Genomic DNA, 26423 nt, shown 5'->3' with positions numbered 1-26423 from the left:
TGACATTAAGGGAATCTGTTCCTGTCTTACTGAATGCGCCTGAGTTACATAAGCACGCCATACGCTGGCCTTTATCTAAACTGTCGGTTGCTGAAGTGCCGGCCACCAGACTACAACAACATATAGCATGGTAGGTCTAACCACTGCCGTGTATAGCCAATGCACAATTTTCGGGTTTAGTCCCCACTTTTTATACCCTCCACCATAGGATGGGGGGTATATTAACTTTGTCATTCCGTTTGTAACACATCGAAATATTGCTCTAAGACCCCATAAATTATATATATTCTGGGTCGTGGTGAAATTCTGAGTCGATCTGAGCATGTCCGTCCGTCCGTCTGTTGAAATCACGCTAACTTCCGAAAGAAACAAGCTATCGACTTGAAACTTGGCACAAGTAGTTGTTATTGATGTAGGTCGGATGGTATTGCAAATGGGCCATATCGGTCCACTTTTACGTATAGCCCCCATATAAACGGACCCCCAAATTTAGCTTGCGAGGCCTCTAAGAGAAGCAAATTTCATCCGACGTGTTAGTATATGGTCTCTAACAACCATGCAGAAATTGGTCCACATCGGTCCATAATTATATATAGCCCCCATATAAACCGATCACCAGATTTGACCTCCGGAGCCTCTTGGAAGAGCAAAATGCATCTGATTCAGTTGAAATTTGGTACGTGGTGTTAATATATGGCCTCAAACTCCCATGCAAAAATTGGTCCTCATCGGTCCATAATTATATATAGCCCCCATATAAACCGATCCCCCGATTTGGCTTGCGAGGCCTCTAAGAGAAGCAAATTTCATCAGATCCGGCTGAGATTTGGTACATGGTGTAAGTATATGGTCTCTAACAACCATGCAAAAATTGGTCCACATCGGTCCATACTTATATATAGCCCCCATATAAACCGATCCCCCGATTTGGCTTGCGAGGCCTCTAAGAGAAACAAATTTCATCCGATCCGGCTGAAATTTGGTACATGGTGTTAGTATATGGTCTCTAACAACCATGCAAAAATTGGTCCACATCGGTCCATAATTATATATAGCCCCCATATAAACCGATCACCAGATTTGACCTCCGTAGCCTCTTGGAAGAGCAAAATGCATCTGATTCAGTTGAAATTTGGTACGTGGTGTTTATATATGGCCTCAAACTCCCATGCAAAAATTGGTCGAAATCGGTCCATAATTATAAATAGGCCCCATATAAACCGATCCCCAGATTTGACCTCCAGTGCCCCTTGGAAAAGCAAAATTCTTCCCTTTCGGTTGAAATTTGGTACGTGATGTTAGTATATGGTATCCAACAACCATGCAGGAATTGGTTCCTATCAGCCCATAATTATATATAGCTCCCATATACACCGATCCCCAGATTTGACCTCCGGTGCCTTTTGGAGAAGCAAAATTCATCCGATCTGCTTGAAATTTGGTACGTGGTGATCGTATATGATATTTAACAACCATGCCAAAAGTGGTCCATGTCAGTCCATAATCATATATAGCCCCATATAAACCGATCCCGAGATTTGGTTTTGGAGCCTCTTGGAGGAGCAAATTTCATCCGAGTGAGTTGAAATTTGGTCCATTGTGCTAGTATATGGTCGTTAACAACCATGCCTAACTGGGTCCATATCGGTCTATAGTTATATATATCCCTCAGATAAATCGATTTCCAATCACACAAAAATTGGTCCATATCAAGTCCATAGTTGTAGTTTTGGTTTTAGTCCCCACTTTTTTCATATTGCCTTTTTGCACGAGTACAAAGCTACAGTTGCCTTCCTCGCCCTTTCTTCAATATTAAGCTTAAAGTTCAGCTTACTGTCCAAAATAACGCCAAGGTATTTTGCACAATCACCAAAGGGAATTTCAATACCCCCTAAGGAAATAGGCCTAACCGTGAGAGTTTTGCGATCTTTGCAGTACATGACTAATTCTGTCTTTGCAGGATTTACCCCAAGACCATTGTCTTTCGCCCATTTCTCAGTCATCCGGAGGGCCCTCTGAATAATATCTCTGATTGTGGATGGGAATTTTCCCCTGACTGCCAGAGCCACATCATCTGCGTATGCCACCACTTTTATCCTTTCTTTTTCTAGAGTAACCAGAAGGCTATTTATAGCAACATTCCAAAGAAGAGGTGATAGAACTCCTCCTTGGGGAGTGTCTCTGTTCACATACCTTTGTATGTTTGCTTGTCCTAGTGTGGCTGAAATACGTCTCTTCATTAGCAGTTCGTCTAACAGCCTGAGTATACATGGATCAACATTCAGAGTTGTCAGTCCATTTAATATCGAGCTCGGATGGACATTATTGAACGCCCCTTCGATGTCTAGAAACGCCACTATTGTGTATTCTTTGACAGATAGTGAGCTTTCAATAAAGCTGACTAGTTCATGTAATGCGGTCTCAGTAGACCTGCCCTTCGAGTATGCATGCTGTCGTTTCGAGAACAAACTTGAATCGATGCTAGTTCTAAGATAAATATCTATCATCCTCTCCAGAGTCTTAAGTAGGAATGAGGATAAGCTGATTGGTCGGAAATCCTTCGCCCTCGAGTGAGAGGCTTTTCCCGCTTTAAGGTAGGTACTATGTTCGGTTTCCGAAGCGAAATCCCATACAAAACCAAAAATGCGAAAAACTACCGAAATATTTTTTCATTTGTGGTACTTTGTTTTTTTTTCGAGTTGAAAAACTGACATAAAGTGCATAGTCCCTAATTAGGTCGGCTTTAAATCCTTCCATATGTTGAGATTAGTTAGTTTCAAAACATGGCGCCATTTGTAATGTGAATTAAGAAATAATTGATTTATTCAAATGATTTGTGTTAAATTAGAATACAAAAGTGGTACGCGTTGTTATTTAAAAATGCAATTAGATTGACGAAATAAAAATAACGGAGTGCTATATGTATATAACATATATAACAGTATCTGGTTCTGTAGCCGTTTCTGCCACAGTAGTATCTGCCCTCACATCCCTGACACCCACAATTGCAGCCACTACATCAGCTACAGTGAACAACTCCAACATAGCACCCTCAACACCTGCCACGACCACAGTGGCTGTGACCGCAAATATTGTATTGCAACAACCAAATACAACGGCCGCCCAAGTAGTGAGTGGTCCCATTGGGGTGGCAGCAAATACTACTCCAACATTAGCCACTATTACTAATTCTTCAAATGCAATATCGACTGTTGCTGCCGTTAGTAATACAAATGCAATACTAATGCAATGGTGGTTTCACAATCATCCACAATAGTATCACCAGCAGCTGGATCGAATGTTGTTGTTCCCACCACTACAATGGCTTTAGCAGGAGCTACCGTGGGACTTAAGTCTGGTCCAGATATTACAATGACATTGAACCGTATAAATACGGCAGAGAATGAAGTTGATGTGGAGGAATGTTTACCAGGTGATGTTGTTAAATTGGATTTTGCTGGCGAAGAAGTGGCCGGGTGAAATTTTACCCCTAAGGAATGTCTTCTAGGAGTTTCCAATCGGCGACCGGTGCCCTTTGGAAACTCCGCCTATTACAACAGTACCATCATCGCTTCAGCCATCAGCAACAATAGCATTCCATCAGCGTCATATTGTAGAGATACAACCAGGCCACCATTTATCATCATCCCCTGCTAATTTAGAATTGACTAATGTTATGCTACATAATGTTTGCACAGAACACGAAGAAGTAGAAGAAGCTAATTGTCATAATACTGCAGATGTAATCGATGAAGATTTCTTTTTTAAAATATGCTTAAAAACGATTTCGTCTTATCTCTGTAAACCCAGTGCTTCTACATTCAACACCCATTTTTTACAAAGAAATGAATTTTATTTTTTTTATTATTTTACCGCTCCTCGTAATTGCTCCCTTTTCTATTTGTTAAGCGAGCTCGTTTTTTGTGTGTAAGAGGCGTAAATGAATGAGAACTGAACAAAAGAAATGTTAATGCAATTTTAATTTTTAATGGAAACAACATGAAAGCTAAATATGAGAAATGATAATTAAAAATTTTTAAATATAACAATATTAATGAAAGAAAGCTGATAATCCAGAAAAGAAAACATTGTGTTCTAGGGTCTTTAATTAGTGTATAAATGTACAAATTAATAAAAAATCATAATAAAATTATAATCGAACTTGTTTTAGCAAATAATTAAATAATTTTTATTTAAATAGCAAAATAATTTTCTTGTATTCATCATTTGTCCAAAATGATTGCGATAGGCTGGAATGAAACGATTTAATTTCGTTGTGGCTTTTAAATTTCAGTTAGCGGCATTCTTGCATTTTATCAATTCAAAACACTGGTTGAATTTCATAACGTGACTGAAATAGTTATTGGAACTTATACATTGGGAGAGTATAACATCCTTCAGTAAACCAGCCAATTGCTTCTCAATGTATTAATTTCAGTCAACGAAGAGTCTGGTATAGAACACTAACATCCCTTTGTGACGAAATATAAGTCGGGAACAGTGACTTTGGCTTAGGGACTACCCTTGAACTTGAGTTATGGGCTTAAGTTGGTTGTTCCCCCCGATGTAACAACATTGGCAAATGAAATGGCGTTATTATCCTTTGTGGGAACCGTGGTGGTGACCACTGGATTTGAAATTGCTAGTGAGGCGGCAACAGCATGGTATTGCAATGCGATTGTGTAGATATTGTGGACACCAACGAATTAAGTTTGTTGATGAATGAGTCCATTGCTACGCATGATGTAAAAGTTAGCATAACACCGGAATTATATGTTTTTTTGATGTGCGTTACAAATTGACGGTATCCATTTGGAAAAGCTGAAGAAGACAATGTACCACATGTTGTAAAAGCTGTTGCAGAATGTGGTAAGACACCAGGAGTAGAGCGGCTGGAGCTTTATTCTTAACAATTATTAGTGTCCAGTGCTGTATGAGATTTTTTTGCAAAACAATCCAAAAACATGAATGCGTGTATGTAAACAATCAGCTGCTGCGTATGTATAAGTAAAAATAGTATGACATTTGGCGATGTTGTCAATTAAATTGCGGAGAAATAAACGCGGAATAGCTCCAAAATAGCTGTTTTCTTCGTTCGAAATGTATTGTCAACACTCTCATTTTTCAACGCGAAAGAATGGTTAAGTGAAGTTTTTTTCGTGCCAACAAACATAGTACCCACCTTTAGGTATGAAAACGACTTTTGTTTCCCTCCACTTTCCTGGGATATAGATAAGTTGATACATCCTTTATTTACAGCTTGTAACTCCGCCGGAGTAATTCCATCAGGTCCGGGGGATTTGAATGGTCCAAAGCTATTTAGCGCCCATCTTATTTAGTTTCCGATACAATTTCCTCGACAGGAAACGACCGCTGAGCAACTGTGGCACCGCCAGTAAATGGTTCAACCGTCTGATTTCCAGGAAAATGTGTGTCCAATAGTATCTCCAGCGTCTCCTCACTGGACGTTGTCCAATTGCCCTCCGATGTTTTAATGAAACCTGGAGCGGAGTTGGTGGATGCTAGAACCTTCCGTAGTCTGGAAGCCTCGGACGTATTCTCAATACTGCTGCAGTAATCATTCCATGAGTTATGCTGAGCCTTTCTCAGTTCTCGCTTGTATCCTCTCAGATTCTTCTTGTAAGCGTCCCAGTCCTCAGGGGCTCTGGTGGACTTATATATAAATATCTATCATCCTCTCCAGAGTCTTAAGTAGGAATGAGGATAAGCTGATTGGTCGGAAATCCTTCGCCCTCGAGTGAGAGGCTTTTCCCGCTTTAGATATGAAAACGACTTTTGTTTCCCTCCACTTTCCTGGGATATAGATAAGTTGATACATCCTTTATTTACAGCTTGTAACTCCGCCGGAGTAATTCCATCAGGTCCGGGGGATTTGAATGGTCCAAAGCTATTTAGCGCCCATCTTATTTAGTTTCCGATACAATTTCCTCGACAGGAAACGACCGCTGACCCCACCTTTTGCCGGTATTATGCAAAAGTTTGAAACCCGGAGTGCTTAATTCACAGATCTTATTCTTATATATTGTTACGTTTTTATATTTAGGCGTTTTTAATTACCCGACAATTAAAACACAGTTCTTTTAAATAACGACAATCTACAATTTATTTACTACGACTTCACACTTTACAATTCGTTCACACTGAAGTTATTCGTTTGACGCTTTAATTAAGACTGACAGACAGCATGCGAGCGCTTTTATATATGACGGTGTGGCAATACGAAAACATTCTGGTAGCACTACAATATTCTGGCAACGCCAGAACATTCTTAGACAATGCTAGAAGGATCTACGACCATTAAGTAATTCGTCTGGTGGCTGCCAAACACATACACACTCACATAGATATATGCTCGCATTACTACAACAACAATGACAATAGACAATGAGATGAAATGAGAATGCAGAATAACAAAGCAAAGGGGTTGCTATTCTATGAGAGAGTAAGAACTAACATTTCGGTAAGCAAACAAAAGAACATAAAAGAAATTCAGGAAAATACTAGAAAATGAATAGATGATTCCAACAAGTGATAGCGAAATTTTATCGTTACAATTTTAAATTAACGGAAACTAATTTAAATAAACTTATATCTATAATTATCAAATTCGTAACACTGCCTCCCGCTTAAGCCTGTTCGTCCCGAACAGGCACAGAACCTGTTCCGTAAGGAGCCAATCGTTCCAGATGTACAACTTTCATCTTTGATCTAGGGCTGTCGTCCTTCTGAATCCGGTATACAACATCATTGATCTTCTTGATGACTTTGTATGGGCCTTCCCACTGTGTTTGCAGTTTAGGACACAATCCTTTCTTTCGTTGCGGGTTAAATAGCAGAACCAATTCTTCTTCTTGGAAGCCTTCAGTATTTACAGCACGATCGTATCTCGCCTTCATTCTGTTGCTGACCATTTTTATTTTGTTGCGCACTGATTCGTGAACTTCACCGAAAGTGTTTGGGATGTCGTTTCTGTTTTCTTCCATGGCGAGCTCATTAGGTTTAGCACCGAATATCAGATCACCAGGCAACTTCAACTCAGTTCCGAATAGAACATTGGCAGGTGTTCGAGAGGTGGAATCATGAATGGCAGATCTATACGACAGCAAAAACTTTGGTATATGCTCGTCCCAGTCTCTCTGGCCGTTGTCCACTACTTTTCGAAGATGTTCCTCCAGAGTGCGATTAAACCTTTCTACCATGTCATCGGATTGTGGATGTAATGGTGTAGTCCTCGTTTTCTTGATACCAAGGGATTCACACATCTCTTTGAATATGGCCGATTCAAAATTTCTTCCCTGGTCTGAGTGAATCTCGGACGGCACACCGTAGCGACATATCCAGTTTTTGTTGACAACATCCACAATCGTTTTTGCTTCTTGGTTTGGAATTGCATACACCTCCGGCCATTTGCTGAAGTAATCCATGACCACAAGGCATAACGGTTTCCAGAATCACTTACTGGGAAAGGGCCTTCCACGTCCATTGCTATTCTTTCAAACGGGGCTCCTGGTCTATATTCTTGCATAGGACCTCGACTTTTCCTTATTGGACCTTTCGCCTTCATGCACTTCTCGCAATTGGCTACCCATTCAGCAATTGATTTCTGGCATCCAACCCAGTAGAATCGTTGCTTCACTTTCTCGGCGGTTTTGGTTATTCCCAGATGACCTCCACTGGGACCATTATGGAACTCCGCCAAAACATCTCTTATTTTGGAATCTGGAACGATGATCAAATTTCGGCTGCTCTTGCCATCTTCGCTTTCCCATTTACGTTGCAGGGATCCATTGACTAGAACTAAACTATCCCATTGAGCCCAGTATGATTTCATAAGTGGACTTTCGGCTGCGATGTCTTTCTTACTGGGCTTCTTGTTCTCTTCCTTTGCCGAAATAATTTTGTTCAAAATGGGATCTTTACGCTGTTCTGTTGGCCAGTCCACTCCAGATTCGACGTGTAACAGCCGAATATCAACAATCTCCTCCTTGTGTTCAGCTTTCGAGCAGTGCTTGCATACTATACTGCAAGGTCGACGTGACAAGGCGTCAGCGTTACCGTGTTTTCCACCTTTTCTATGCTCGATACTGAAATCATAGCTTTGGAGCCTCTCGATCCAACGTGCCAGTTGAGCTTCCGGATTCTTGAATTGGAGCAACCATCGTAGAGCTGAGTGATCAGTCCTGAGCAAGAAGTGTTGTCCATACAAATATTTATGATAATGTTTTACACTCTCTATGACGGCTAGCAGCTCTCGTCGCGTTACACAGTAGTTCTTTTCGGGCTTGGACAACGTTCGGCTGAAATATCCGATGACCTTCTCCTTGCCGTCTATCTGTTGGGATAGCACACCTCCAATACCATGCGCGCTAGCATCTGTATCCAAAACAAATTTTTCGCCCGGAATAGGATACGCTAGAACAGGAGCTGAACATAAAAGTTCTTTTAAATGTTGGAATGAATCCTCCTGTTCGTCGCTCCACTGGAACTTCTGACCTTTTTGCGTCAATTTATGGAGACTAGCGGCGATGCTGGCGAAGTTTGGGACGAATCGTCGGTAATATGTACATAACCCAAGGAAACTTCTTAATTCGTGGAGATTTCGGGGTCGTGGCCAATCTCTGACAGCTTGGATTTTGTCTTCATCGGTGGATATGCCCTCTGCAGTCACATGATGACCCAGGTATTTAACTTCCCGCTGGAAAAGGGAGCATTTCTTTGCGTTAAGGCGTAGACCAGCGGCTGACAATTGCTGGATAACGTCTTTCAAGTTCTTAAGGTGCTCGTCAAATGTTTTGCCCATCACTATGATGTCGTCCAAGTATATCAAGCACGACTTCCAGTGCAACCCCTTCAGTACCCGCTCCATCAATCTTTCGAAGGTAGCCGGAGCGTTGCAGAGCCCGAACGGCATTACATTGAATTGCCAGAGACCGCCATTAACGCCAAAAGCCGTCTTTTCCTTGTCTTTCTCGGCGATCTCTACTTGCCAATATCCACTCTGCAAATCAAGCGTAGAAAACCATGTTGTTCCGGCTAGTGTGTCCAACGTGTCATCAATGCGTGGAAGCGGATAACTGTCCTTTTTGGTGACATCATTCAGTTTTCTGTAGTCCACGCAGAATCGGGTACTTCCATCTTTCTTTTTGACCAGCACAACTGGGGAACACCAAGGACTTGATGATGGCTCGATCACTCCACTCTCCGCCATTTCCTTTATGAGCTTTTGAACTTCGTCTCTTTTTGCCAGGGGAACACTTCGTGGTGCCTGTTTTATGGGCCTTTCTTCTGCGGTTTTAATTTCATGTTTCACTACAGATGTTCTTCCTTGATTTCCCTTTTCAGAAGCAAAAGCAGAGGCGTTTTTCCACAACAATTGCTTGGCTTTATTTCTCTCTGACGGCGATAGATGACGTGTCCAAGCCTCGACATACGCTTCTAGATGTTTTCTCACTGCTCCATGTGTCTTTGATGAGTTGCCTTCCAAATTGACTATTGCCTCGGCTGGTGTACATTTGCCAATGTCAGAAAATTTTACAATTTGCTCGTGATTGTCAGACAAGTTCAAGACACGAAGTGGTATTAGTCTCTCTTCGTTCGTTGTTACCAGGGCATTTGCTATCAAGATGTTGTTGCTTTTGTTTTCTGCTGGTTCAACAACCCACAATTGGCCGACTTCACAATCTCCATTCATAGGAACCCATATAATTGCTTCGGCATTCGGTGGTATAGACTCTGACTGGCTCATTGTCAAACGTCTGACGGGTGTATTCTCACTATAGCCCACGTTTACCGTTATTTCGGCATCGCACCATGTCATTACACGACGCTTCATATCCAGATTGATACCAAAAGCAATCATGAAATCCGCTCCAATTATAACTTCGTCTATTATATCGGCCACAATGAAATCATAAGTAACGGATTTGTTAGCAATAGTTAATTTTACGGCGACCTTTCCATATACGGTTGCGGGTTCCCCTGTAGCCGTGCGTAGCTTGACTCCAATCAGTGGTGTAACTTTTCCTTTTACTAAATCAGATCTAATGATAGACTTTGATGCACCAGTATCCAACGTCAAAGTACGCTTGTCGCCATTAATAACACCCGCAATAGTTAAATTGTTATTTTTCTGTTGAACTATTGCTATGGAGATGGTGGGGCCATCGTCTGTGGGAGCCAGCTCTTGCCCCGCTGAACTAGCTCGATTTAGTTTAAAGGTGACTCACTTGACTGTGGGGTCACCTTCTTATGGTTATTGTTTAATGGAGATGGTGATGTGGATCTTGACCGTTTGCGTCGTGCTTTGCATTCTCGAGCTAGATGTCCCGTCTTATCACAGTTATAGCATTTGATTCGGGATCTAGTTGCATCCTGTTTCAATTCTTGCATTACCTGCTTCATTGCCTCTTTCATCGAGTCAATGATAGATTTCGATTCTTCACACTCGGTCTCTACTCTGCGTACTTTGTGAATTTGAGGCCGTGCCAGCAATCTCGCAGTTTCTTGCGCAAGTGCAAATGTTACTGTTTCTGCGAATGTAGCCTTTTGTGACGCATATGTTGCACATTTTATGTCTGGGTCTCGAATGCCATTCACAAAGGTCTCAATTTTGATGCGGTCCACAAGTGGGTGACTCTCTCCTGGGTATGTCAGTAGCACCAACCGCTCAACTTCTGTTGCAAAGTCTTGTAGAGTCTCGTTTGATTTCTGGACTCTACCTCTTAATTCCATTCTAAAGATGTCTTGCTTGTGCTCTCCACCATACTTGCGTTGAAGCGCCGCTAATACTTCATTATAGTTATTTCTAGAAGCAGCGGGAATGCTTTGTATCACATCAGCAGCATTGCCCTTTAATGCCAATAGAAGTTCAATTGCTTTATCATCGTCATTCCACAAATTTCTAGAAGCAACCATTTCGAATTGGAATTTGAAGACATCAAATGACGTTGAGCCATCGAAAACAGGAGTATTGATTTTTGAGCCCTCAATGACGCGCACTGGACCACCTTTAATTTCCAGCTCTGACGTTTTTTTCTCGATGTGCAGAAACTTCTCATCATGAACCATAATTTTCTCATCCACAGAAAGAACTTTCTTATCCAATTCCACAATTTGATTTTCTATATGGTCCACACGTTTTTCCATGCCTTCAGAAATTTGTTGTAGTTTTTCATTGAGAATTCTAGAATTTTCGTCGAATTTTTCTTCCAATTTTCTTGAACTTGCTTCCATTTGTAGGGCATTTTCTTTCTGCAATTTTCTAGAATTTTCTTCCATTTTTCTAGAATTTTCGTCGAATTTTTCTTCCATTTTTCTAGAATTTGCTTCCATCATTTTGCTCAAAACATTGATGTGTAATCCACAACACTCGAAGCCACAGATAGAGTTTCTACACTGCTTGTATTGACGAGTATTGATTCATCAATGTCTTCCTTATAATCAAACTCATGCGTCGCAATGTCCATATTACGCCGTTAAAACTCTTCCAGTAGACGCTTTTGAAGCTGGGCCTTATTGCCTGTTGTCGGCAGCTCCAGTTTGCTCAATTCCTTTTTTAAGTCTTCCACACGAAGCTCATTAAACTTTATTGTAGATTTTTTTTCCGTTATCCCACTTCTGACACCAATTGTTACGTTTTTATATTTAGGCGTTTTTAATTACCCGACAATTAAAACACAGTTCTTTTAAATAACGACAATCTACAATTTATTTACTACGACTTCACACTTTACAATTCGTTCACACTGAAGTTATCCGTTTGACGCTTTAATTAAGACTGACTCGTAAGCAGCATGCGAGCGCTTTTATATATGACGGTGTGGCAATACGAGAACATTCTGGTAGCACTACAATATTCTGGCAACGCCAGAACATTCTTAGACAATGCTAGAAGGATCTACGACCATTAAGTAATTCGTCTGGTGGCTGCCAAACACATACACACTCACATAGATATATGCTCGCATTACTACAACAACAATGACAATAGACAATGAGATGAAATGAGAAAGCAAAATAACAAAGCAAAGGGGTTGTTATTCTATGAGAGAGTAAGAACTAACATTTCGGTAAGCAAACAAAAGAACATAAAAGAAATTCAGGAAAATACTAGAAAATGAATAGATGATTCCAACAAGTGATAGCGAAATTTTATCGTTACAATTTTAAAATTTAAATTAACGGAAACTAATTTAAATAAACTTATATCTATAATTATCAAATTCGTAACAATATGTATGGTTCTTGAATAAGAACTATATCTATGTCTCCTTTCATCAGGAGAACTTCTAAGGCAGCACAAGCGGCCTTACAATGGTGAAGATTTATCTGGAGGAACCGTAGAACCATCCACATTTTCAACCAAAGTCACATCAGCCGCTTCAATTGAGTCATTGAGGACTTCCTGTTCACAGATCTCGTTGACTCTCGCAACAATCCGCGGTTCAGCTTTGGTGATGTTTGAGCGTGTAATAACTTCCCGCATACGATGTTCGTCAATTCTGCAGTTTTTATGTCTCCTTCGGCTTCGCGAGATTTTTTCACTTCTGACTCTACCGGAGGCTTGTCCGTTTCGGAATCCTTTGGCTGATCGCTTTTGTATACCTTCATATAGATACCATGAAAGCCATAACTTACACGTCCTTGGGTCTGGGCTAGATGTGGCAGCGACTCAATGTTCAATATAAACACCGCATGTCGTCTTGGTCCATCCACCTCATCCAAACGACCTACCTTCCAATCGGCGGTTGGAAGATCTGGGTTACATTCCTTTAGTCTGTTTAGTATCGACTGAGGATCAGGAGGGTTTGCAGCTATCCATGCATGTGCTCTAGGTTTAGCCGGTATGTCTTTTTATCGACTAACTCTAAAGCGGCTCCTTCCCAATCTTCACCAATTAGCATCAAAGCAGCTTTAAAGCAATCCATAGTCCTCTGGTCCGCAAATGCTATTAACTTATATCGTCCTTGATACCATCCAGCATCTTGCCGTCAAGGACTTGGTCCGGGAAACTTTTTTCGCACCTCTGAGTAGACACCAGACATCGCGTTCTGAACCATACCGTCCAATGCTCCTTTATTTATGATAGCCATCACAAGGTTGTCTGTTTTTAGAGGATGGCAGTTCATCCGGTGATCGTTCCCTTTTTCCAGCATCAAGAATTCCTTGAGCCCATTTTAAGGAATCGCTTTGCTTTGCCGACAACGTGCTTGGGTCGACAGATCCTAATTTCTTTAGGATAAACAAAGCATTTCTGCGTTCTTTGAATCTCTTTCGTGAGGGATTACCTCCTTTTGATGTCGTTACCTTTGAAAGGTTCGACCTGAGCCTGACTCTTGGTCACTGCCCAAATTTATAACTTTAATCGATACCCGTCCACTGGGTAGAGAATGAAGCCGACCCATTTTTGTCGGCGGCGGCTGACACCAAATTTTTGGCTCCGGCGGCAGCGGCTTGACGGCTAAGCCGATAAAAAGTTGTCTATTCGGCGGCGCAAAATTATCTATTATAAAATCAATTTGAAGTTTTCCGAATTGTAATGAGATTAGTTGTACAACCAATCTTACAATCAAATTTAGATTTCATTCAAATTTTTTGAGCTAAATTTTTGTAAAACTATTATAGCAACTTGATACTAATTGATTGATGGTGCAAAGTTCAAAATTTTGGCAAAAACTATAACAAATATTATACTTTTTTTCTGATATAAATCAATATTTTAGATTAATTGGCGGCTAAATTTGAGTCGAGATGAGTCGACATATTCGGCGGCGGCGTCGACTGCTAAAAACGGGTCGGCGACGGCTAAAATCGGCGGCGCGACTTGGCGGCTTCATTCTCTGCCACTGGGCCCTGAAGTTAGCAACCCAGTGGATGACTTTGAATTTCGCTGCATGGTGGTTTGATTTTCCACTACACGGGAAATTCGTAGTAAGTACTTATTACGATTAAATAATCCGCCATTAAAAAAACACGTCCGTTCCGTTCAACAGTCGAATAGAAGGAGATGATTTAACACAAAGTATAACATGTATTGCAGAGAACTGCAACCGGTGGCTTTTTTTTCGTATTGCAATCTTACCCACAAAATGTCGGTGGCAGTGAGTAAGACACCAATTACCATGCGATCATTGATACAAATGCGAGAATAAAAACACCAATAGTATATAACAATGTTCGTATGCAGTGTCTTGCAATCTTAAACCAATCGACATCGTAACAACGCTCGGTAAACAAAAAACGAGGTTGGCACTTATGTGTGAATGAACTCAACAACAACAATTACTAGCAGTTGGCATTAGCTCAAGGGAATTGAGAGAGTGCCAAATAAGAGAATACCAAACTGCTGAGATATGGGTAACCAATATGTGTGATTGCTTTACTACGGTGTTTTCGAGAGACCAACACTCATACTAACAAACACCGACAGTCGTCGGTTGCATTGGATATTGGATTGGATATTTTAAGATTGCGAATGTTGCTGTTTACTAAATACACTGGTCGGTTGCAGTAGATCGCAGCCGTTCTCTGATGTATTGTATTTCTGTAATAAACTAGCAACCAACATCTAGCCTCTCGCTACTATATTGTAGAACATAAATAATGTATAAAACATGAAATTTAAACACAAATGTTAACAAAATAAAAGCTTTATTTGGTGAATTATATTTTACAATGGTTTCATTTGTACTGGGCATCGGGATAATAAACAAAAAACAAAATGTTAACAAAAGGAGCACAGCAATTGGGGTTGCAAAACAAGCATTAGCACTTCAACCAACATGTATAGTACCGGGGTAGCAATGGATGGAATCACAAGAATTAATTGCTATGTTCCAAAAAATAAAATGCAGCATTGTAAAATTAGATTTTTTAAATCCAAAGTTATTTGTAAAATAATTTCTGTTTCTTCTTTTTCAATTTAATTATTATGTATGCGTGTGTGTGTAAATCGAGTCACTAGTTGCCTATGTATATGTAATCATTTCGTGACATTTTGCGATGTTGTCAATACATTTCGATGAAATAAACGCGAAAAAGTTCTAAAATGACTGTTTTTCCTTCAAAATATATTGTCAACACTATCATTTTTCAACGCGAAACAATGGTTGAGGGGAACTTTTTTCGCACCAACAAACAGAGTACCGGCCTTAAATTGAAAAACATGATTGGCGACATTCTGTCTGCTGCATTCAAAATGTGTGCATAAATATTTTGAACGCAACAACAAATCATAGCAAAGGGTTGAAATAAATAAAGTGTGCAACAACAAATGGCCACGTGGTAAAGGTTTGAAAAATATATGACAGAACGCATTTGAAATTTCCTGTGTATGTTTTGTGGTATTGTAAACATAAAAAACAATCTACGTTTATTAAAGGTAAGAAATTGTGAAATGTGAATACCGTTTTCCATTGAAGCCTGTTTACATTAAAAGGTGGGTGGGAGTTCGAGTTCAGCCGCTAAAATCGTCATTTTTTCACGATTACTTTTCTTTAATAATCCATTTTAAGGAATACAAACTTTGTGATAATTTGCCTTGGGATATTCCCCATCAAGTTATAATGAAATCTGCAACAAATATGTACAATTTTATGACTTTTTTACTGATTTAGTTTTCACTTTAGTGAAAATTAGCGGCTAAACTCGAACTTAATACCCACATAAACGGACTAAAATAATATATTTTTTATTCATTTCTTTTAGTGACCAATTTTATTTCGTGACATTGACCAATCAATCCCATCAACTCCATAATTTTATCAAATATATAAGAATATGTTTGCAATCAAAAGGTGGGTACCGTATTGATCCTTTAAAATTATATTTTTTTTCACTCCTAGTTTTCTTAAAACCAAGAGCGGTATGGGGTTGTTGGAAGATTCACCTTGAACTTGCGAAGTAGCGTTGGCATTAAATTGCATTTTTGTTTTACCTGACTTTTTCAGTTTGAAATTATATTTTTTCTATTTCCAGAATTTGCAAAGTATAATCAATATAATACCAAATATTACATTGTTTTGCCATTATTTTTGCCTTTGATTGGATCAAATTTTAATAGACGACTTCAATGTGCGGACATTTTGGAAAGGAATTGTTACTAAAATTAATTTACCGAGCTCCTTAATACATCTTTTTATGCCAAACGACTACATCTGCAAAAGAAGATTATAAATATGCAACCTGGAACTCGGTATTCTATGCAGGTAATGTTTAACCAAATTAACTTTTAATTGAACAAAATTAAATTCGAATTATTCTGTTTGCTTTCAGAAAACCTAATTGCTGATTTATTGGAAATCTAGGCGCATCAAAATATTAGAACGAATCTGCTGACATCGTTAATATGATAAGGAAGATAATGATTTATATAGTTTATTTTTTAACCCTTTAGTTGTTATTGATCATAATTGTATGTCTAAGTTATGTTAGAACAAAACACACAAATAACAAAAACCAAATTCTTTAGTCTATAGGCCGGTATGCACCTCTAGCGAAATTTTCGGTAGCAAAAATTTATTTAAGTCTAAACCAGCTAATCGCTTTTAAAAATTGTTAATATATGTTCCAAATATTCCTGAAATAAATTGTTTATTATTTACCAAGGCATATTAATCCAGGTAAAGTCATGCAATCAGGTGACTAATATCGACATTCATGTTGTCATAGGTTTTTTTTTGCGTTTAGTAGATTTGTTTACATTCTTTGTTTACATATATATTGCTTTTATTTACATTGTGTTATTAGTATGGGGTTAGTTTTACGAAACTTTTATATATATATATATATATATATATATATATATATATATATATATATATATATATATATATATATATATATATATATATATATATATATATATATATATATATATATATATATATATATATATATATATATATATATATATATATATATATATATATATATATATATATATATATATATATATATATATATATATATATATATATATCATCATATGTCTACGAGATGGATCAAATGGTTTTCTTCTGTATAACAATGTAACCACCAATAAAACAAAAACTTTCTCATAGGAACCGGTAAAACCTTACGTTCATCTTTGGAATGGCTGCAATCCCGAAAAGAGGAACTGAAGATGCAAATACAACAAACAGCACCGCCACCAATTATTTTAAAAACAATGGTATTTAGGCGGAGCATCTGTAAATGATTGCACGTGCAAAGCCCAAGGGTGGTAGCTGGGGTCTTCCTAAAATAATATATATATAATGGGTACTTGAGGTACCCATTCACAACTAACGCAAGCTATGTAAGAATTAAAGCGGACATCTTACTCATTTACGAGAGCGGTGGTTTTGGTATCCAGAGATCAATTGTGTATATATAATCTAAGAGATGCAATAGCAACAAATCATGGGATCCCTATGAAGTTCAAAGAGCTTATATGGAAAAGGTCATCATATGTCTACGAGATGGATCAAATGGTTTTCTTCTGTATAACAATGTAACCACCAATAAAACAAAAACTTTTTCATAGGAACCGGTAAAACCTTATGTTCATCTTTGGAATGGCTGCAATCCCGAAAAGAGGAAATGAAGATGCAAATACAACAAACAGCACCGCCACCAATTATTTTAAAAACAATGATATTTAGGCGGAGCACCTGTAAATGTTTGCTCGTGCAAAGCCCAAGGGTGGTAGCTGGGGTCTTCCTAAAATAATATATATATAACTAACGCAAGCTATGTAAGAATTAAAGCGGACTCTTACTCATTTACGAGAGCGGTGGTTTTGGTATCCAGAGATCAATTGTGTATATATCCCGAGGTATTGCGAGAACAGGGCAATTCAAATAAAACACAGATCGATTTGTCGATTGCGAGTCCAAAAAAGAACTTGTGCCTTTCATCATCGTGTAGAATCGCGCAAAGATGATCTGGATTTAATGGACATTGAAGACTTGGTTAAAATAGGTAAAAACTCAAAATGTGTCCATATTATGAAGCCAAAGAATTGATTGAATATGCAGACAATGTGTTTATGTCCTATAACTATTTATTGGACACATCTGCACGGAAAGCAAATAGAATTGAATTGAGCAATACCTCATAATATCGGAAAGATAAATAATAAATAATTTTTATGATTTTTTATAATTTTTAATGGATTCTAACGCTTGTCTGAAACGTTTGACCTCAAATATTTTCAAAAATTCATAATTTTTTCAGATTGAATTTAGCATTTTTTCGACAAAATTTAAATAATTTGTACCATTTTATGAAGTCTTAAACAGTTTTTAACCAATTTGAAACAAAAAATTTAGTATTACCAATTAAAAATATGAATAAAAGATGTTATAAAAAATTGAATGAAAAGAACTTCCTGTGTAGTTAAAATGAAGAACATCATTGGGAGTACATCTTCTGGAAGTTCTTTTAAAGTTGTGCCTTTGGAAGAACTTCCAAATTTTTTGATGGGTAACTCTGCACTTCTGCCACATAGGATCAGCAATAATTTTTTATGAAATAGCGCAATGCCTCATGCAAACGATCCATAAATTCTGTTCCTGGAGTAATACAATTGCTACCGAATCGTTCGTGTTCTCTCACTTCACCTAGGCTCTGTGCTAATCGTTCCAAAGTTCAGCTTCCTTGGCTGAACGAAAACGTCTACTACGCTGTTGATTCATTTTTGCACGAGGGGCCACGCCGTCAATGGCCATAAAGAATAATTTCTGTTATGTTGAGATGGATGTTTGTATCATCGGAATGGGAGCAATTGTGAATAATGCCATTCATATCCAAATAAAGATTATCAAAATCGGGAACCTAAATAGAATACACAAGAAGCTCAGAATTATTTCCTCCAACTTGTTACATGTCACTCCACACTTACGCATTGTTCCCAGGCCAATTCACTGAGACAAGGATACCGTTCGCTTATGTAGCGGAAAAATTTCGCCCCATTTTTTGTTGTTGTTTTGTATTGATGTCTGCCTTATGCATATATTTAACTTCAAATGACTTTTTGTTCTTTGTAATAAACAATTGTTGGCTGAAAACAACACTACACATACACAAAATGTCAACTGAAGTCATCTGCCATTTTAGTTTGACATTATAATTATCATGGGGGGTACACACGTTTGCTCGTGACTTCACCTTTAATTAATATGCCTTGATTATTTACAGACCTTTTAAAACTTTTACGCACACAATGATTGTAATAAATTAAATGTTTGCTGACAAAATATGCTTTTGACAACCCTGTCATTTTCATTAGAGGTGCGTACCAGCTTAAGGCCGGTATGCACCTCTAGCGAAATTTTCGGTAGCAAAAATTTATTTAAGTCTACAACAAAAAAACAGGGCTGTGTACACAAATTTTAAACCAGCTAATCGCTTTTAAAAATTGTTAATATATGTTCCAAATATTCCTCAAATAAATTGTTTATTATTTACAAACCTTTTAAAACTTTTACGCACACAATGATTGTAATAAATTAAATGTTTGCTGCCAAAATATGCTTTTGACAACCCTGTTATTTTCATTAGAGGTGCGTACCAGCTTACGAAATTGAACGCTACCGAAAATTTCGTTAGCATAAATAGCAATGCATTTCTTATGAGAATGAAATTTTTCGCTAGAGGTGCATACCGGCCTTTACGAAATTCAACGCTACCGAAAATTTCGTTAGCATAAATAGCAATGCATTTCTTATGGGAAATTTTTCGCTAGAGGTGCATACCGGCCTTATAGCATAATTCAGGAAAATAAAATATTAAAGATATTTTATAAGAAACGTATATTTTCTTTTATTTCAAATAAAACTAAATAAGATATTGGGGCGCAATATATACATTTTTTGATTGAAATTTATGGCCCATATCAATTAATAATTTAATTGAATCAATCAAATAGTTGATTGATTTTTATCGCAAAATTAATTGACATTTTAATTGATTCAATTAAAACTGTGATTGAATTTTGTGTAAAAATCAATTACATTTTAAATTGATTCAATCACATAATTAACTGATTCCGTGACAAAATTCAATTAAATTTTTAATTGAAAATCGTGTTGGTTTTCAATCACAATGGATGTTGACGTAGAATCCTTTATTTCAACTTCCAGAAAAATTATACATATTTTCATTAAAAAGAATTTCTAAATCTATGTCTACTTCGTTTAAATTTTGTATAAATGCCACAGTCGTTTTTGACAAAGTGGATTTTTAAATAATACATACTAAAGAACAGAATAAACACGTAACATTCTCCCCCCCGTGAATCAGGCTGATTCACCATCATTCGTAGCAAATACAGCTAATTTTGAAACAGGACGTCGTTTAATTCCACACGACGTCTTTACTTCGGCGGAACGTACTTGTCCATCTTTGGCTGGAAATACTTTTATAATTCGTCCCTTTAACCATTGACTTCTTGGCATTGTTGCATCCACTATGATTACAAATCATCTATTTTCACGGGTTTTGATTTATCTCTCCATTTTGATATTTGAAGAAGTTGGGGCAGGAATTCGGTCACCCATTGTCTCCAAAAACGATCCTTTAAATTTTGAGCTATTCTCCACTGTTTGCGAAGACATAGATTTTCCTCAGAACTGGTTGGAGTTTGGGTCGAGTTTAAACACCCCAGCAAAAAATGATTAGGTGTAAGCGGTTCATCATCCTCAGAAGATAGTTGAATTGCTGTAAGAGGTCGGGAATTGATTATGTTTTCTGCTTCAATTAATAAACTATTAAGCGTCTCCAATCTGGGAGCATCATTTTGAAGCGTTTTAGACAAAATCCTCTTTATTATTCTTATAAGCCGTACCCAAGCACCTCCAGAGCTTGGATTTTCAGGGCAATTAAAAATCCATTCGATATTCTTGTTAGCAACTTCGTCGTTGATTCTGTCAATATCAATAAGCCGTTCATGTCGCTTCAAAAGTTTTTGGGCACCAATGAAGTTTGTCCCGTTGTCACTTCTTAGTCTTATGGGAAATCCTCGTCTGTTAATGAAATTCCTTACACACAAAATTAAGGCAACGGTTGACAAATCGTGTGCCAGTTCAATATGGGCAGCTCTGACCGTTAAGCATGTAAAGACTACTGCCCACCTTTTCTCCCTTCTACGACCAATTGAGACATTGAACGGACCACAGAGTTCAACTCCTGTATACGTAAATGGTCTAACATATGGTGTTATTCGATCTGGTGGCAGCTGGCCCATTTGAGGAATTGTTGGTTTCGCTGCATCCATCCTGCAGACAGAGCAGTTTCTTCTGACTCTATTATATAAGGTCTTGATTCGTGGAATCCAGTACCTCTGACGCAATTCATTTATTGTGAGACACATATTCTGGTGATGGTTTTTGATATGATAATGTGTCATTATTAATTGTGAGACCCAATGGCTGTGAGGCAGTATTATGGGTCTGCGTGCACCATATGGCAAATAAAGCGCTTCATCAAGACGTCCTTTAACGCGTAGTAAACCATCCACATCCAGGTAAGGAACTAGCTTGTATATGGAGCTTCTTTTGGAAATTGGCTTACCATGTCTTAAGCAATTGATCTCATCTGAAAAATGTTCCAGTTGAACCCATTTACAAATTTCTCTATCTGCTTGATCAATTTCCGTGGCGATTAAATACGTGGTTTTCTTCGGCGCTAGTTTGGCAAATCGTAGTATCCATGCTACAGTCCTTTTTAATTTGATGTAGGAAGAAAATTTTTGATAATTTACCAATGAATCCTTTTGATTCGTGGATATAAGATAGTTTGGCTTAATTTCTTCTTGTAAAGAAGGGTTGCATAGCACGATATTATTAGGCGGCCAGTAACTTTCGTTCTCTCTCAAAAATTCCGGACCTTTTATCCACAGACTTTCATTCGTGAACTTCCGTGGATAAACAGTTCTTGTACCAGAATCTTCTGGATTTTGGTTGGTTGGTACATACCTCCACTGATTTGGTTGGGATAGATTCAAAATTTCTGCAATGCGATGGCTAACAAAGGATTTGAATCGCCTATTGGACGAATTTATCCATTGGAGAACCGTTTGGGAATCAGACCAAAAAGTTACGGATGTTATCTCACATTCATGTCCACCAACAACAGCTTTACTTAGGCGTACTCCTAGTACAGCAGCCTGCAGTTCAAGACGCGGAATACTCATATGTTTCAGAGGATCACTTCTAATTTCCCCCATAACGAAAGAAATGTCATTTTCCCATAACGAAAGAAATGTCATTTCCTCCTGGCTTGCATCAACAAAAGCATGTAGCTGTACTTTCATGGTGGATAACGTTGGTGACAAACAGCGTTTTATATGGAAACATTCTATGTTCTTAAATTCTTTCCACCACATACCCCATTTGTTATAGATATGATTTGGAATCGGGTCATCCCAATCGATTTTAAATTTCCATGTCTCTTGAACAAGAGTTTTTGAATACAATAAAAATTCTGCTATCAGACCATAAGGATCGAATACAGACATCGTGATTTTCAAAAGTTCACGCTTTGTTGGAGGTCGTTCCCCAACGAGAACTTCTTGGGGAAGTGAGTGGAACTTTGTTTTGAACTCGAAGACGTCTCTTGATTTGTTCCAATACATTCCCAAAATTTTGCTTGTCGATATTTGTTTTTCCATATTGACTTCTGCCATACTAGGTGAGGATTGACCGTTCATAATCGCTTCCAGTTTTTGGCTATTTGATATAAAACCTCTTAGTTCAAACCCCGTCATTGAGTGTATTTTAACGACTTGTTGAGAAATCTTGATAGCTTCGTCTTCAGTTTGAAAACTGGCCACAAAATCGTCCACGTAATGTTTCTCTAAAATAGCTGCACATGCTTCTGGATATTCATGCGCATATTCTTCTGCATTAATATTCTTTACGTATTCTGCACTACATGGGGAGCATATAGCACCAAAGGTCATGGAAGTCATTGCGTAATGTTTTATGGGCTGTTTGGTATCGCCATTCTCCATAGAAACCTTTGTGAATGTTGGTCTCCTTTGCGGATTTTAGCTTGAATATCTGCAGCAACGGCAATATTTCCTTCACGAAATTTCAACAGAATTTCAAGTAAGGGCTTCACCTGCTCTGGTCCTTTTAATAGAAATGAATTCAATGACGCTCCAGAAGATTTAGCTGCAGCATCAAAAACAACACGTAATTTTTCACGTTTTTGGTGATTGACCACCCCAAAATGTGAGAGGTACCATACAGGATAATTTTTGTTGGAAACTTCCTCGCTGCTAAGTTCTTGGGCGTATCCTTTTTCGATATATTTTCGAATCTCATTTTTATATCTTTCTGCATAATGTACATCGTGGGACATCTTTCTTTCAGTTGCCTCTAGCCGTTTATATGCCATTTCATAACTAGGTGGCATTTTCGGTGGAAAACTTTTCCATAAGAGCCCAGTTTGAAACCGATTTCCTATCCTCTTCGTAGTTTTCTCCAATATATCTTTAGCGATTTGTTCCTCATTTGACAAAAGTGGGGTAAACTCGGGTTTACACCAAAGTTCTCCGTTGCAAGAAATTCTTGAACAATGTTACTAAGATCATCTTCTCTTATATGCAAAACAATAGGCTGGTCAGAATCATTACCTATCGTTCCGTAGGTAAGCCATCCAAGTTTACATTGCATTGCAATCAAACATCCCGCCTGCTGGACTGTGGACGGTACTCCAAGTATGGCGTTGTCCAAACCAAGCAGCAGCATAGGGGTTACGTTCATGTAATCGTTAATCGGTAAGGTTGACAATTCAGGGTGATGTGATTTGAAAAAGGATTGCTGTGGTAAATTTAATGACTTCACTGTGTAAGTTCCGCAATGAGTACTTGGCTGTACCACTACCCACACCTTCAATTTCACAATTTACAAGAAAATACTTTTCTTTGACAACCTTCTCCCCGTACCATTGTACAGTCAGATTGGATGATTTTCCTTTTAGTCCCAAGAGACGAGCGGTATTTTCTTCAATTAAGGAAAGTGACGATCCTTCATCGAACATAGCATACACTGTAATAGAACCAGAAGGGCCAGACAATTTTACGGGTAAAATTTTAAAAAGTTTACTCGCCTGCAACTGTTGGTGTCTGCAATTTAGCAACTGATTTGATGCATTTGCTTCGGGAAGATCGGTTTCGTCGTGAAGCGTCTTATGATGGTATAATTTGCAATTATTTATACCGCAAACTTTCTTAAACCGACATTTATTGGCGCTATAACCTTTGTACAGGCAGCAAAAGCATAGTTTCAGCTGTTTAGCATTTTTCCACCGTGAAGATAACGACATTTCTTCGGCAAATCGCTTGCATTTTGCGACTGCATGCTCACCACTGCAAATGTCACACCTAGACTCCGGATTCTTCGATTTGTCAAGCACCATCATTTGGTTTGTTGGTTGTGTAATTGGGTTAGAATTATTCGGCATCATACTTATTACTTTTGCCAAATCTGCAACCCATGTAGAAAAGTCGCCGACATTTGGAAAAGGTCTAATATTTGCAGCTACCTTTGTCCATTCTAACTGTTGCTCTATAGGAAGCTTGGAAATCATTTCCTCTAATAAAGTTGGGCTCATAAGATGCTGTTGACATCCAGCAGACGTAAGAAACGCGACCACATTACGAACCATCGAGGAAAATTTAATAACTTGTTCCATCTTCCTTTTCGTGATGTTTGGAAATAGTTTAACTTTGTTTAATTGCGAACGTACCAATATATCCGGTCGAACGAACCGGAATTCCAATTCCTCAATTACCTTTGGTACGTCGTTGGGATATATAAGCATGGAAGAGACTGCTTCTCTCGCTGGACCACAAAGGCATTTTTGGAGACGCATCAAATTTTGCCGAAAACTTTATTTAAATGCATCCGTTGTGTCCTTAAAATTGGCTATAAACAGTGGCCATTCGTCTGCATTGCCTGAGAATAGCGGCAAATCATATAGCTTACAAACCGAGTCTGCATTCACTAAAAAATCAGGATTTGGCAAATCCTGTCCGGATACTCTCTCATTTTGTATCAATTGAGGATTTATATTACCTTGGGGTGCAGCAGCGGATTCCTCTTCTCTGTTGGCAATAACGTTTTCGTTTGCATTTTGGATATTGTTCTGGTCAATTCTGACCTCGACTTGATGGAGTTTTTCAATACTGCAATGTCGCCACGACCTGCCACAACTGCTCTTGTCAATTCTTGAAGGCCCTCCACAATGTCTTTCAGTTGGCTTTCCACAGAGGCTTCCGCAGAGACTTCCACCATCGTAGTATTAAACGCACCATCTCCAATAGGAATGGGAATGGGAGATATCGGTTCCTCCCGATTTGACCGTAAATTATATGGACGAGACATATTTTATTAAAAAACTCCAATTGAAAGCAATCACAAATTATTGGAAAAAAATTGTTCCACACAAAATTGACTGCGACAATAAAATTTAAAACTGTTGACGTAGAATCCTTTATTTCAACTCCCAGAAAAATTATACATATTTTCATTAAAAAGAATTTCTAAATCTATGTCTACTTCGTATAAATTTTGTATAAATGCCACAGTCGTTTTTGACAAAGTGGATTTTTAAATAATACATACTAAAGAACAGAATAAACACGTACCAATGGATGACTGATACTATCATTTTCGTGATTGAAGACAATTCAATTAAAAAAATGATTGAAATAAAAAAAATGTTTGTATGTAGAAAAAGTAAACATTGGGACACTTTTCAGTTCACGGTGCATATTATGATTTTAACATAAAATTTACCGTTGAGCTATTGATTTCTTTTGACCTATGATAAGTTTGGAGCAAACAATTGCAATTTCTCTATCTCATAACTGTCAAATGTAGTCTCTCTCCGGCTCTCTTTTGCTGGCGTTTTGGTGTAAACGAACGACTTCCAGTAAAAATTTGTAATAATTATATTTGCTTAGTTCGGCTTGAGGTCATGTGAATAAAAACAGATGTTGTTGTTTTTTGAGTTGTATTTTTATATTTAAAATTTTCAAATATTTCGAGACATCTCCGATGCTCGTCTTCAGGGAAATTACTTTAAACAAAAAGAAAAAACATTTAACACATTAACAAAAAATATATCATTACATGAAAAACACAGATAATTACATTTAAATTTAAAGAACAGTGAACTTCTTTACAAGGGAGTATATTTACAACTAAAAGCTAATCTGTCTTTCTATATTTTTGTACAATATTTCTATAAATATGTGCACAATGGTCCGTAACAGTCTTAAAATTCATTCGTCTTTCTGCAGGTACATTTATAATATGTAGCATCTCCAGAGTAAATCTCCTTTTATAATTGGTTTCTTGCGTCAAAATTGGTTTCCTGCGTCAAAATATCCTTAAAGTTTGGTTTGTGTC

General features: G+C 38.0%; 3 long non-coding RNA genes across 3 annotated transcripts in view; 1 reads left to right on the top strand and 2 right to left on the bottom strand.

Moving 5' to 3' along the window:
- The window catches only part of LOC142223325 (uncharacterized), a 238076-nt gene that overhangs the window by 176245 nt on the left and 35408 nt on the right, over positions 1-26423 (bottom strand). The window lies entirely within an intron of this gene.
- On the top strand, positions 14820-16621 carry LOC142223321 (uncharacterized). Its single transcript, XR_012718678.1, has 4 exons — positions 14820-15400; positions 15727-15815; positions 15997-16226; positions 16294-16621. It is a non-coding gene; the product is annotated as an uncharacterized LOC142223321 (long non-coding RNA).
- LOC142223320 (uncharacterized) lies at positions 18147-19302 on the bottom strand. The gene is made up of 2 exons (XR_012718677.1): positions 18905-19302; positions 18147-18837 (listed from the first exon to the last, which is right to left on the bottom strand). It is a non-coding gene; the product is annotated as an uncharacterized LOC142223320 (long non-coding RNA).

The sequence above is a fragment of the Haematobia irritans genome, chromosome 2, assembly GCF_050003625.1.
Source record: "Haematobia irritans isolate KBUSLIRL chromosome 2, ASM5000362v1, whole genome shotgun sequence".
In the NCBI taxonomy this organism is placed as follows: domain Eukaryota; kingdom Metazoa; phylum Arthropoda; class Insecta; order Diptera; family Muscidae; genus Haematobia; species Haematobia irritans.
This window is presented reverse-complemented; position numbering and strand designations above follow the sequence as displayed.